Raw genomic sequence first — 12,674 nt, forward strand, 5'->3', positions numbered from 1 at the left:
CTATTCCATTGCATAGAAGGGTGAACAGATGCTGGCAACGTGACCAGCAAAGGCACAAAGGGCGGTGAACACCTGCAGCCCTCGCACACAGCCAAAGCTGCAGCAAAGCCACCCTGGGCCCTGTGCAGATGTGTTACCTGGACCCGGGAAGGAGACCTCAAGCTTTTCTGGGAGAACTACTTGCTCTTTTTGTTGCTCTCCATTCCACTTTGACTCCTTCCTGGTCCCCATTTGTACCAGGTTGGGGCTGGCAACGGCCCTGCATCCTACTGTGCAGAGCCTCAACCCGCACCCAGCCCTGCAGCTCCGTGCCTGCAAATGGGTTCTGGTGTGCCGGCCTTTAATTCGGCTGTGCATTGCCTGGGGGAGCTGGATCCTCGCTTTTATTCAGATCCCAGATAATCCTGTGATGCAGAAAGTGAGTGGGCAAAACTGGGAATGAAAGCCAACGCATGCTGGTGCTTGGGCCTTTTATCATCTATCTTACAGTGAAGGACAAAAGTGGAGGTAGTGGATGAAAAATGAGGAGGGTGCAGAAGTAAACAACTTTAGAGAAGCAGGAGGTAAGAGAAAGTTGTGCTTTTATGAAAGTGATGGAGAAATGGAATTGTGGCTTAAAAAAGAAAAAAAAAAGAAAAAAAACATTGTGAGATTACTAGACCTGAGGGGTAAGGTCCACAATGACTGGTGGTATTGGTGTGGGGAGGGCTCAACATTTAGGATCTCAACTGAAAGGGAAATTACTGCCCATTACAGAAAGGATGAAGAAGGTGAAGCAAGGGTAATGCTTGGGGTCTTTCCCATTAGCAGCCAGTCGCCACATATATGCAGCAGTGATTAATACAGATAGATGGCTAGGGCTAAGCTGCTGGGATGGTTCCAGTTGTCAGCATCACTTGTTTTTATTTGCTTCTCATATGAAGTCAAGTGAGTATGAGTCCTGCAAAGATTAAGTGGAGATATGAAAGCCTGTCATTTATAATGCCTAATATTTCAACATGTTCATATTGCTGGGCAATCAATGCAGGAGAAATTATGTATGAGAGCTATGTTAAAAATAGTCATGCAATGCTTTATGGGACATCATTTGTCACTGGCCATATCAAACCTGTTTTGAAGATTTGCGATGAATTTTACATGAGGCCTGCGCTTCTACATCTCTTTTGTGTTTTAAAATATAAAAGCGGTATTAAAACTTGGGTAGGTACAAAGTAAAACCATATTCAATCTGCATTTTTACACACACGGAATGAGCTTCTCTTTAGAGCAATCTTCAGTATGTCCAAATCAAAGTAAGGTACTATATTTTTATTTTTTATGTCCTTGACTTCAACCTGCTACAAAGCAGGCTTGTAAACATAAAGTAATGAGACTGTCTCGTTCAGACCAAATGTGTAGTGAACAGTGAAAACAAGTCAGCAGCTGGCAGAGTCTATACATATGACACTGTATTCACAATTTAGGTGATATACAACCTTATGTAATCTATCTGGCATTTGTATCCCTTTTCCTGAGCCTGCAAGCCAGGCTGTGGGCTTCCTAGAAATATTGAATCGGTTACCACATTAAATGACTCATGAAATTGGGGGAAACAAAGCTCCCCCAAACCCCCTCAGCTATGCTGCCACACAAATAGCAGTGGCAACTGTCAGTAACATCGCAAACTAAAATATCTGTATTGCATGGTTCAGAAACAAGGAGAAGCGTTTTACTACTAAAGAAAAAGATGTTCTTTATTTTGCCAGGTCTGCACTAAAGAAAAGGATGGTGTCAGTAGCTTTTGTAGAATTTGCAGCCTGCTCAGGGCTAAATAACATTGCATGCTTTTGTCCCCCTCTGTCATGCAGTGACCAAAAGGGACACAGAAGTCAGTGACTGATCCTTTTCTCATTTGGGACACTGTTGTGAACTCTGTCCACTATTTAACAGGAGACACAAAATAAGGACCAGACACTTGCAGTGCATGAGCTTCAGTGGCATCTCTTCCCTTTCCAGGGGCAGAGGAAGAAGAGAGCAGACCAGTCAGTGCAACGCCAGACTGGATGCGAGGGAGTGCTCTTCAGGGTGACGGCACCCAGAGGGTGCACAGAGGTACCCAAACCCGGGTGGGATTTGCCAGGACAGAGAGGCTGTGACAGCCACACTGCAGCCCGGGTAGCTATGGAAACGGCTGAGCCGCTGCACCAGGACCCCGGGGACCAAGCGGTCCTCCTCCAGCCTGAAAATCTTCTGCTCAGGGCTCAATTACCCAGGTGTTACAGAAGATATAAAAACCATGCCGTGTGTTGGTTTACTCAGAGAGCAATTGATAATGCGTACACTAGCTTAAACACAGTGTTTTTCTTCTTTGAAACAAGCCCCTTTCGGGGAGCTGGGGTAACAGTGAAACTGTGTGGAATTCACTACGCCAGCTAATGTAACTGGAAAAACAGACAAACTTCCAGGCACAAACAAGCACTTCTTCAATATGATGCTGTATATGAGTTTTACTTCTGGTGTGACTTGAAGACAAGAGAGCTCCAGTTTGCTTTAATAAAAATTAGTGACTGAAGACCACGGGTTACTAGTATTCTTTCTTCAGAAGGAAAACAAGGAAAGGAAAAAGGGGCAAAATGTAATTTCAAGCAGTATTTGTGCAAGGGCCATTGCAAACATAAGCGTTTGCACATAAGAGTTGAGAAATGGGAAGTGAGAGTATCACTTTGCGCACATATACAATCCACACTTTACAAGTTGGTAATATGAATAAACAGGAACCCCAGAACATAAAAAACACTGCAAATTCATCAGCAAGAGTAAAATATGCAAAATTTAATCCCTCAGGGAAACTCTTTATGATAAAACGGCCTCCCCCCCCACACTTCCAAAATGATTCCATAAATTGAAAGGGTTAGAAAGAATAATTTGCTTGTCAGTCTGGCATACGCCTGTTGCTCTGAAATGACAGAACAACAAACAGGAGTCCTTCAGTTCCTGCAGGAGATGAACTATGGTAAGCAGGGTTTCAAAATCAACCATGACTGTTTGGAAGGGACTTCAGGTGTGCCTTTTTTTGTTTCAGAAGGATTTTTTTTTTGGTTAGCAGTGTTATTCAAAGAGGATAATGGCTGATCTTGAAAAATTCTGATGTGCTGCAGATGTAGGTACCAGTCTGAGTGTCAAATAAAAATTGGAAGAAGTAGGCAATACATAATACTTAACTGGAAATAACACAAAGTTATTCATTAACAGCAAAAGTAAATATGTTTCTGAAGAAAATTAAGTTACAGTTTTCTGGAGGCAAAAGGCAGAACAACGTTGACTTTGACTAAAGTCTTACTTAATCTTATATTCTTAGGTATTATTTGAGTTAGTGGAGGATATTTAGAAATAGCCAAACTAGGCTGATCATTAAGAAAGTTTGCAGAATTCAGCTTTAATATTATTTCAGAATGCCATTTCTCTCCTTATATTTGGAATTAATGTCTGCTTAAAATACATACTGCAGAAGAAAATAAATTACTTGTTATAACTGAGAGAAATTGCAGGACCAAGCATAGCTTTCCAGCCATTGAATACAATTCTCTAAGAACCTTCATCTCTTTTTTCTTTGTCTGACTAGGCTAGAAACTCTAAGATGGTACCTCTCCTGTTATCTTGATTAATATTTTAGGAGGGTAAGTATTTTCAAGCTTTTGTTTGATCTGAAAAATATTTTTACTTTTTTTTTTTTTCACAGAGAGGAGTATGCAGACAAGTATTCCTGGGAGTCTATAAGCTTCTGAGGTATTTTCAGAAAAAAAGCATGTGTTCGCTTTCTGAGTTAAAAGGAATTTTTTCAAAGACACGTACGTAAATCTACTCAATCTATATGACAAGTGACTACGCAGATATTTTTTTAGAAAATGACAGGTTTACTAGTCACATATAATCTTAAACTGCGGGTGTCTTACTATTGATGATTACACAGTGGAGAAACAGAAGAAAGAGAGGAATGAAATCCCTGGTTGCACTGCCAGAGTAGAAGATGGGACAATGGGGCAATTTGCATAATTTATAATGGGCTTTTGGTTCAGAGCAAAAGGTTCCCAAGTAATCATTTCCAGCTCTTTTCAAGAAATAAAGATTTTTTTACAGATATAACAACAAAAAAAATTAGTGTGACTTTTACCATTTCACTCACGGATTTCAACATCATTTTATAGTACTACGTGGAGGAATTTTGGAAACTTCTGCTGCTTTGTTTCTAGCTCAATGCTAGGATGACTTCATTCAGTAGCACAAAATTCAAGCTTATTTCTGCCAGTGATCAGCAATAACACACATGAGTAACCCAAGAGTGGTCACTTCAGCCTGCCACTTTACCTTCATTCTTTTGATAAATCCCAAGAGCTGCAGATAAATGGGTTTGATACCATCTGTACTTGCAATTAGTACCAAAGTTACAAATATCTTCGTGTGGATGTAATTGAGGGCAAAACTTGAGGCCGTTAGATTTCAATTCACTGTACAAACACAATTTCTTCCAGTTAGTTGCCACCTTTTAAACTTTATGTCTTTAATGAGAGAAACTGAGAATGAGAAAGCTCTTTAATGAGGGGAATTGAAATGGAGATGGCTCTACAGGCTCAAACTAAACCATAAAGCGAGGCTAGACTGTGTTATTTTCCCACTAACTCACTGGATCAAACCCTATCTCCTTAAATCAATTCCCTACCTCCCATTTCTTTATTGCAAACAAGATTTGTCCTTTATAGCTGCAAATTTCCATTGCTTAGGAAAAGGCCTTTGAAGGTCATGGGATTGCTTATGTTTAAGAAAAGATAAAATTTGGCTTACAAGCCTTCGGCTTGTTTGCTTAAAGCACATTTTTATTTTGTTTAAATGTGTTTCTCTGCTAATTTTGGCACAGAAAGATGCTCTTAAGTAGTGTTCTTTAAACCTAGGAGTTAATTTAGGGGCATGAGATCAAGTCTTCTATGCCCCATGCTCTGAGCAGTCTTTTTGAAATTAGTGAGAAGAACATAGCCCTTGTTCTGTCCAGACGGTTGTTGAATTGTGAGCATTATTTAATAGAAGACACAACTGATGGCAATTTAGAAGCATACAAAGTTAACATGAAACATCCAGGCTGCTATCCAAAATGGAACAGATGGATCTGAAATTGGTTAATGCTAGATCAAGGAAAGCTCAAGTATTTGTACTTATTAATGCTATCTAGGTTACCCCTAGTGATCACGGTGCACCCATGCATGCCTTAGGTTGCCTGTACTTTGCTCTAAGCTAGTCTTGATGCAAAGAACTACACAGACGGCAAAGGAGTTGTCACACGATGCCTTTAACCATTTCCCTGTTGAGTAAAACTTTGATAGATATGTCTCCAGCCATCCACATCCTAAAAGTTTTATTCGTGATGGCTTCTTTTTTAAAACTTATATTATTGGTCTATATTTTTTCACAAGTAGAGTTTCTTTATTTTCCCTTCTTGCAGTATGGCCATCTGTTACCCCTTCAGCTTTAACTGCATCTTCTGGATGCTTCTTTTATTCGCACTTGTTCACTTACCCGTTGTTTTCACCTGTCTCTCTAAGTAATACTAAGCATACATCTTTCCATGCTTCAGTGTCCAGCTTCTTGCTCTGCTCTATCTTCTCAGTTTTTGCTCCCTGTCATGGCTCATGAGACACACGGTTCAAAAGTTTCTTTTAGAGAAATGAAAGATACTGCATTTTCTCCAGTCTAACTCTTCACTTTAACCTTGATCTTTTCTCTGACTTTTTCTTTTATTTTGATATAAACCAATGTGTAACACTAGACCAAATAGATGCCGCCCCATATAATGTAATATATTATTATTTCTTTTTTTATTAAAAAAATAATATTAGTTTGTACTTACAGCAAAAATGTAATTCAGCTTTAGGCCTTACAGAATTGTGTTTGGGAGATTATGCAACAATTGTTCTGATCCGTGAAATTAACTACCAAACACTAATCTTGATCAGATTTCGCACACTAAAAGCGGATTCAATTAAAAATTTAAATGCCTGAGGGTTTTACTTCTGATTTGTGAAGCCGAGCTCATTCTTACCAACCCTGACTATATTGCATTCCCCCACCACCTGCATGAGAAAAGTAATTTCCACGTGGAATCCTCTCTTTAATGCCTCTCTTTCTGGACAACACCAGTATATTTGGGAGGGATGGTCTCTCCCACTCCTACTCTGCTGTCATATTTTCAGGCAGTAACGCTGCCGTGATGGTAGGTCTGTAAGTGACCTGAAAGCTCCCCTGGGATCAGATTGCTATGTAAGAGCTGAGCCCTGACAGTTTGCCTGCCCTGCCAGGAACTTGCTTGTATCTATGGTAATTGCTTTTAGAGCTGGATAGCAAAGAGGCTCTTCTCTGAGATTCCCATGCTTCATCCTTGCTTGTGGCAGACCAGTTTCACAGCTGCTCCAGCCCATTTAGGAGTCATTTTTCTTTCACCTAGTGGATATAAATCTGCTGCGTTCCGCCTCCAATTCAGCGTCCCTCTGCTTCGCTTTAGGACTTGCCCATTCAGCGCTGCTTAATGATCCTGATCCTGCAGTCCCTTGGCGTTGACCATAAGTTGGGTGGGAGAGGGGTCAAGTTTGAGGCTGATTGATAGAAGCAGAAATGACTGCCCCTTTCAAGTCAAACTAGGGTGAGCAATTTCTGCTGGCTTGCTCAATCTAGGATGCAGCCGCAGTCCATGCTATTTAAAAGCAAATGTTTACAGGAGAGAACCAGTTTTCACAAGGCAAACAATTTTCTCTGAGTCTAACAGATTTTCTAGTTATTGATCAGCACAGCTACTTTTCTGAAAGGGAAAGAAAGAGCTATGGGGGTGAGCAGCAAAGTGGCAGAATTTACACTGTATTAATTTGTATCATACCAACTGTATACTAGACAGTGTTGCTTCCAGCAACTGTAGAAATTTCAAGGCTGACTACTGTCACTTCCAGGGGCTATTGCAGCAGCTGGGAATCGCTGGAGTGAGGGTGACCTGGATTTACCTTTTTCCTGCATAATTCCTCAGTCGCAAAATTTCTAACAGGGACAAGAATCCAGCTCTGAAAGTAAAAATGTTTCCCTTCTGCCTTGTGCACACCATGCAGGAATTGATGTAGCCATGGGGAAAGAGGAAAACTGACAGCTCCTCGAGAGCAACCAACTGGAGATCAGGCAAACAAATAAAAGTGATTTTCTGGTATTGAATGTTCGTGGGAGAAGGACAGGGCAAAGAAAAAACATGTTTTCCACTTTGTCATTACAAGGAGCTCCTTGAGTTTTTATATCCATATTTTTTTTGTTCTTTAGTCAAGTGCCTGCTTTAGACAACGTTTTGCATCGTTAATTCCCCTGATGCTGCAGGCTGTTGCATGTGGGAAGCCCTGTGCTCCCATGTGGAGCCTCACCATTTCTAATGGTGTGCTGTGTGGGCAAAGGCATTTCCCCCTGGAGAGAAACTTTCAGCGTGAGGTGCATTAGTCACTCTTCCCTTGTTTGTGTTGATCTTCCAGGCAAAAAAAAAGGAAGATAAAAGGTAACAAAGAACTGAAAGCCACACATGCATCCTCATGCACATGCACGCAGAAGTACACATGCACAAAAACAGGCATCGAAAGAAGCTATTTTTCTGTTGTCTAAATTATGAGCTGAGAGTATCCCCTTGTATCCTGAAACAGCCTTCATCAATTGCAAAATCTCCCAGGGAGAGATTTCTCATTTTTCCCATGTTTTGATTTCCAAGGATAGAACTACAGTTATTCTATATGTACATTTTTATTTCTATTTGTATTTGCTGCTGAATCTTAGTTTTACATCCAGATGAAGAAAGTCAAGGACAGTTCTCTTTCAGCTGAAAACATTCTTTCTTTAAAAATTTGGCTGCTGTGTTCTTTGATTTATTGCCTTGCTTATGTTGGACAACGTACCAAGTCTCGTGTCACAATATTCCTATTATGAACGGGAGTGTTTTTTTCTCCTCTCTCCGTGATAGATAAATCAGAAGAGCTCACATTTGAGGAGACAAGCTACAGTTTGCTGTTCTGAATATTATATTAATTATCTCAGACACTGCACTTGGGACACTGTACCTGCCTATTTAATTGCCTTGCAGAAGCTGTAAGTCTGAGTTCCTGTATTGTCATGCAGATTGTATAATCAGTTACTCCTGTGCAAAGGGGTGTGAAAATTGCACTTAGTGAAATTCCTCCTCTTGTTTGTGCCAGTGACAATAATCATACATGGAAGCTCATGTTTACAGGGAGATCATTTTCTGAGCAAAACAGATGGGACAAATTAATCAGAGAAAATAGGCACATTTTACAAATTTGGGGTATATTTTTGTTTCCCATTTGAAAAGCTATCAATCTGGAAGTGTTAACTTGGTATGAACATTTAATATAATTGTCTCTAACATGGGTGCCAGTTTGCTAGAAATATGCAGATCCAGATCCAGCTACTTGTGTTTTATCAAATTGTGGCTTCTTTTGTTAATTAGGGAGAATACTTACAACTCAGAAACAATGTTACATGCTGGAGTTTTGGAGTCAGACAGACTCAATGCTCAGGGCTTGAAGTATAGTGATTTTCCAGACAGTGGCCCTCAAAACGCTATCCAGAGATGAGGATCCCAGTCATGGCTTCCTTTCAGTCATATCACCCTCCTCAGGGACCCTGAGAAGTAGATGCTTCCTTTAGCGAGGACGCCTTTACACCGATATTCAAATATACCTTAAATTACTGGAAAACATGACGTTCTGTAAAACAACAGGGCATTTGTTGTTAATTTGTCTAAGTTGCCTTAAATAGCTATTTTGTGTAAAAAAGAAGGTACTCGGAGACTGTCTGCTGCCAGTAGAGCTCTGTAGGTCTTTCTGTTGGGAGCGCAGCAGAACCAATACACAGTAGGTCAGCTCCAAAATATGCCTGCACATAAAATAAAGTGGAGAGCAAACGGCCATAAAAAACCTGGAAAAAAACTTTGTCATTGCCTATATCTGAACCTGATGAGCATTAAAAAAAATATCTGCCAATATTTAGTAGAATGAAGACTGGGACGTTATATTAAAAAAAGACTGAGCAACCCTTCTGAGCAAGCTAAATGTCTCTATGACCGATATCATGAAAGCAGCTCATATTATGAAGCACCAAAGAAAGAAAGGTGTGAAAATATCTGTAGGACTGTTTATACCCCTCGCCATGCTCCCACAGAAAGACCCTATTAAGTCAAGGTAAATTGTGCCAACTGCCTTAAAGTGGTGCCTGTCTGTTCTAATTTTTTTGATACAGCAAGCTGAAGCTTAGTGTGATAGTGATTGTACTGACCTATTAAGGCTGAAACTGGTAGGAAAATGCAATTGTCAGCTACAGCTCTGTTACTGTGCTGCAACAGAAATATTCTTTTCTTGCACCGTTCTTGCTCGAAAGGGAGAGAGCGGCCGCTCCTTTCATTGTCTAATTAGATAACACTGGTACGTTTTGCTATAAGGATGCATTTTAAATGCCATTTTTTTAAAAACACATTTGGCTGCCTGAAGACACTACCAGAATAAATTAGTTACGCTGAGTGCTGCATTTGAACAGTACCTTTTCCACTGCTTTGAAAACAGAGTAACTCCACACTTTGAGTGGTTTATTGCAATTCAGTACAACTCGTGTCATTCTGCTGAACTAGGCTGGTGACTCTTCCCGTCTTAATTTTTTTTGTGTGAATTCAGTGTTCATGAAAGATGCCAAATTAACATCCCTGGAGACTTTCCTTTATTTTTCCAGAGGACATTCAGAGTATCAGTGGTGAGAGTTCAGTGTTTGCTACCCTGCCCTAGCAATGTGACATTTAGTTGACCACCCCAATGGAAGGAGAAGGCAGTTCTGCAGAAGACTCCTGCAGGCTGGGTCTTTGCCTGTCCTGCTCACAGTGCCTCAAAAGGAGGCATTGCAGTGCTGTGTGGCATTCAGAGCTAAAATCAGAGATTGGGTCCTGTCTGACAGGTCTTCCTTCACAACATGTCACTGGCCTTTCCTCACACAATTTTCCCAGGTCTGTTGCTTGCTATGGGAAAGTGTTTTGCCAGGTTTGGATAAAAGTGCTGAACATTGATGGATATGTAGATATGAGTCCAAAAATGCAGATGATGGACTACCTGCTTTAATTTAAGCACATACTTGATATCATAGTCCATTAAACTTATTTTACTAAGAACTCTCTGCTGATAGTCACTTGCTTAATATTGAAAGTTGTTGAGTAGTGATTAAATCCTTGTCTAACACTTTATAAAGTAATTTAAGTCCAAGACACAGCTTCTGTTTTAGGTACCAAAACACGCAGACTGAGGGTATGGGATATTTTCGTGTGTGTTTGAGTGACTTAGAAGCTAACATCCTGACTGATAAGCAAATGCTGTTCCTAGTGCAGACAGGGCTTCAGGTTCAAAGAGATATATTTTTGAAACTATGACATAGCAGGTGTCAAGCTTTGCTTGCTTCTTCCACTTAGAATTCAATTGTTTAAACTTTACACCTGAGTACTTGGACCATGAACAATTTATTTGAAGATGCCAGTCAAACGCTCCCAGCAGTACAAATACTCCCAAATGCACCTGTGTTTGATTTTGCAGATACGGAATGAAAACTGGTTTTCAGTGCAGGTGAAAGCCCCCAGATTTTGTTTCTTAATTAAAACTTAGGTTTTGGGGTTTTTTTTACATATGTAGTAGAGACTGGGAGAGGGGCAGCAGGAGGATTTTCCTGCCTTTTCTTTAAAGACCTGCAGAAGCATTTTTAAAACTACAGTTTCAGTGAAATACCCAGGAAGGAATTATGACATTATAACATTATCAGTAGACTCACAATAGGTTTTTCTCAGGATTTGAGTTAGATTCCCAGTCCAGTGATACAATTTACTCCTATACTTAGTTGACCTAGTAAGAGCCAGGTAAGGCTTACAGAGATTTTTTTGGTACAGAAGTCTTAGCGAAGGCACTGCTAACTCCTCTAGCAGCTGAGTTGTGAGTCAGTGAACACATGGGTCAAGAACAGGGAGGGGGCAAAGCAAAGCAGAGCCCAGAGCTCTGCTATTTAATCTTCCAGTATACAAGTGTTGCATCAGGAGAGACATCATTTTCCTCAAGCCATCAGTCTGTTCGTTAGTGTCAAGTCTTCGTGTACTGAAGCACCAGGGAATGTGTCTTCCCTCGCTAGGAAACCAGATCGGTGCAAACCTACAGAATATATCAGTTCTACATTAAAGCAGCATAAAGCAATTGGTGCAGTTTAATGTGTTCATGGGAGCTTGCTTTGGTGTAGCTAACTTAAAGAGAAGGTCTTAGGTCTAGGCTGCTTGTAGTCCTACAGTTTTGAGGGTATAAGCACGTGCTATAAAATGTGGTAGGTATGTGTTATGCTGTCCAAAAGTTCCTGGTAATGGATTTGGATAAAACGTTGTCATCTTCAAGGCTTGGAGTGTGGTTTAGTATCGATGTGTACTGTTAAATAGCTCTTGGGTTTCAGATTAGAGCTATCTGTATTTTGCCATTGCGCATGTAATGTAAGAGCATGTAAATCAACTTGGCATCTCACTGTAGGAAGGGTGCTTCATTTAGGTTAAACCTAGGGCCCCAGTGTCTTTGCATGGCAGACTATGAAACAGGGGTGTTTTCTGTAACTGGGGGAGCAAATACAAGCAAATTACAGAATCACAGAATCACAGAACGATAGGGGTTGGAAGGGACCTCTGGAGATCATCTAGTCCAACCCCCCTGCCAGAGCACGGTCACCTAGAGCAGGTTGCACAGGAACGCGTCCAGGTGGGTTTTGAATGTCTCCAGAGACGGAGACTCCACCACCTCTCTGGGCAGCCTGTTCCAGTGCTCTGCCACCCTCAAAGTAAAGAAGTTCCTCCTCATGTTGAGATGGAAGTTCCTATGCTCAAGTTTGTGCCCATTACCTCTTGTCCTGTCACTGGGCGCCACTGAAAAGAGCCTGTCCCCATCCTCCTGACACCCACCCTTTAAGTACTTATAACCATTGATAAGGTCCCCCCTCAGTCTTCTTTTTTCCAGACTGAAGAGACCCAAATCCTTCAGCTTTTCTTCATAAGAGAGGTGTTCCCATCCCTAATCATCTTTGTAGCCCTTTGCTGCACCCTCTCCAGCAGTTCCCTGTCCCTCTTGAACCAGGGAGCCCAGAACTGGACACAGTACTCCAGGTGTGGCCTCACCAGGGCAGAGTAGAGGGGGAGGGTGACCTCCCTCGACCTGCTGGCCACACTCTTCTTGATGCACCCCAGGATGCCATTGGCCTTCTTGGCTGCGAGGGCACATTGCTGGCTCATGGTCATCCTGTTGTCCACCAGGACTCCCAGGTCTCTTTCAGATGAGCCGCTCTCCAGCAGGTCAGCCCCCAACCTGTACTGGTGCATGGGCTTGTTCCTCCCCAGGTGCAGCACCCTACACTTGCCCTTGTTGAATTTCATAAGGTTTCTCTCTGCCCAACTCTCCAGCCTGTCCAGGTCTCTCTGTATGGCAGCACAGCCTTCTGGTGTGTCAGCCACCCCCCCAGCTTTGTGTCATCAGCAAACTTGCTGAGGGTGCACTCTGTCCCTTCATCCACATCATTGATGAGTATATTGAATAGGACTGGACCCAGTACTGACCCCTGGGGAACAC

Source organism: Chroicocephalus ridibundus, chromosome 2 (assembly GCF_963924245.1).
Source record: "Chroicocephalus ridibundus chromosome 2, bChrRid1.1, whole genome shotgun sequence".
In the NCBI taxonomy this organism is placed as follows: domain Eukaryota; kingdom Metazoa; phylum Chordata; class Aves; order Charadriiformes; family Laridae; genus Chroicocephalus; species Chroicocephalus ridibundus.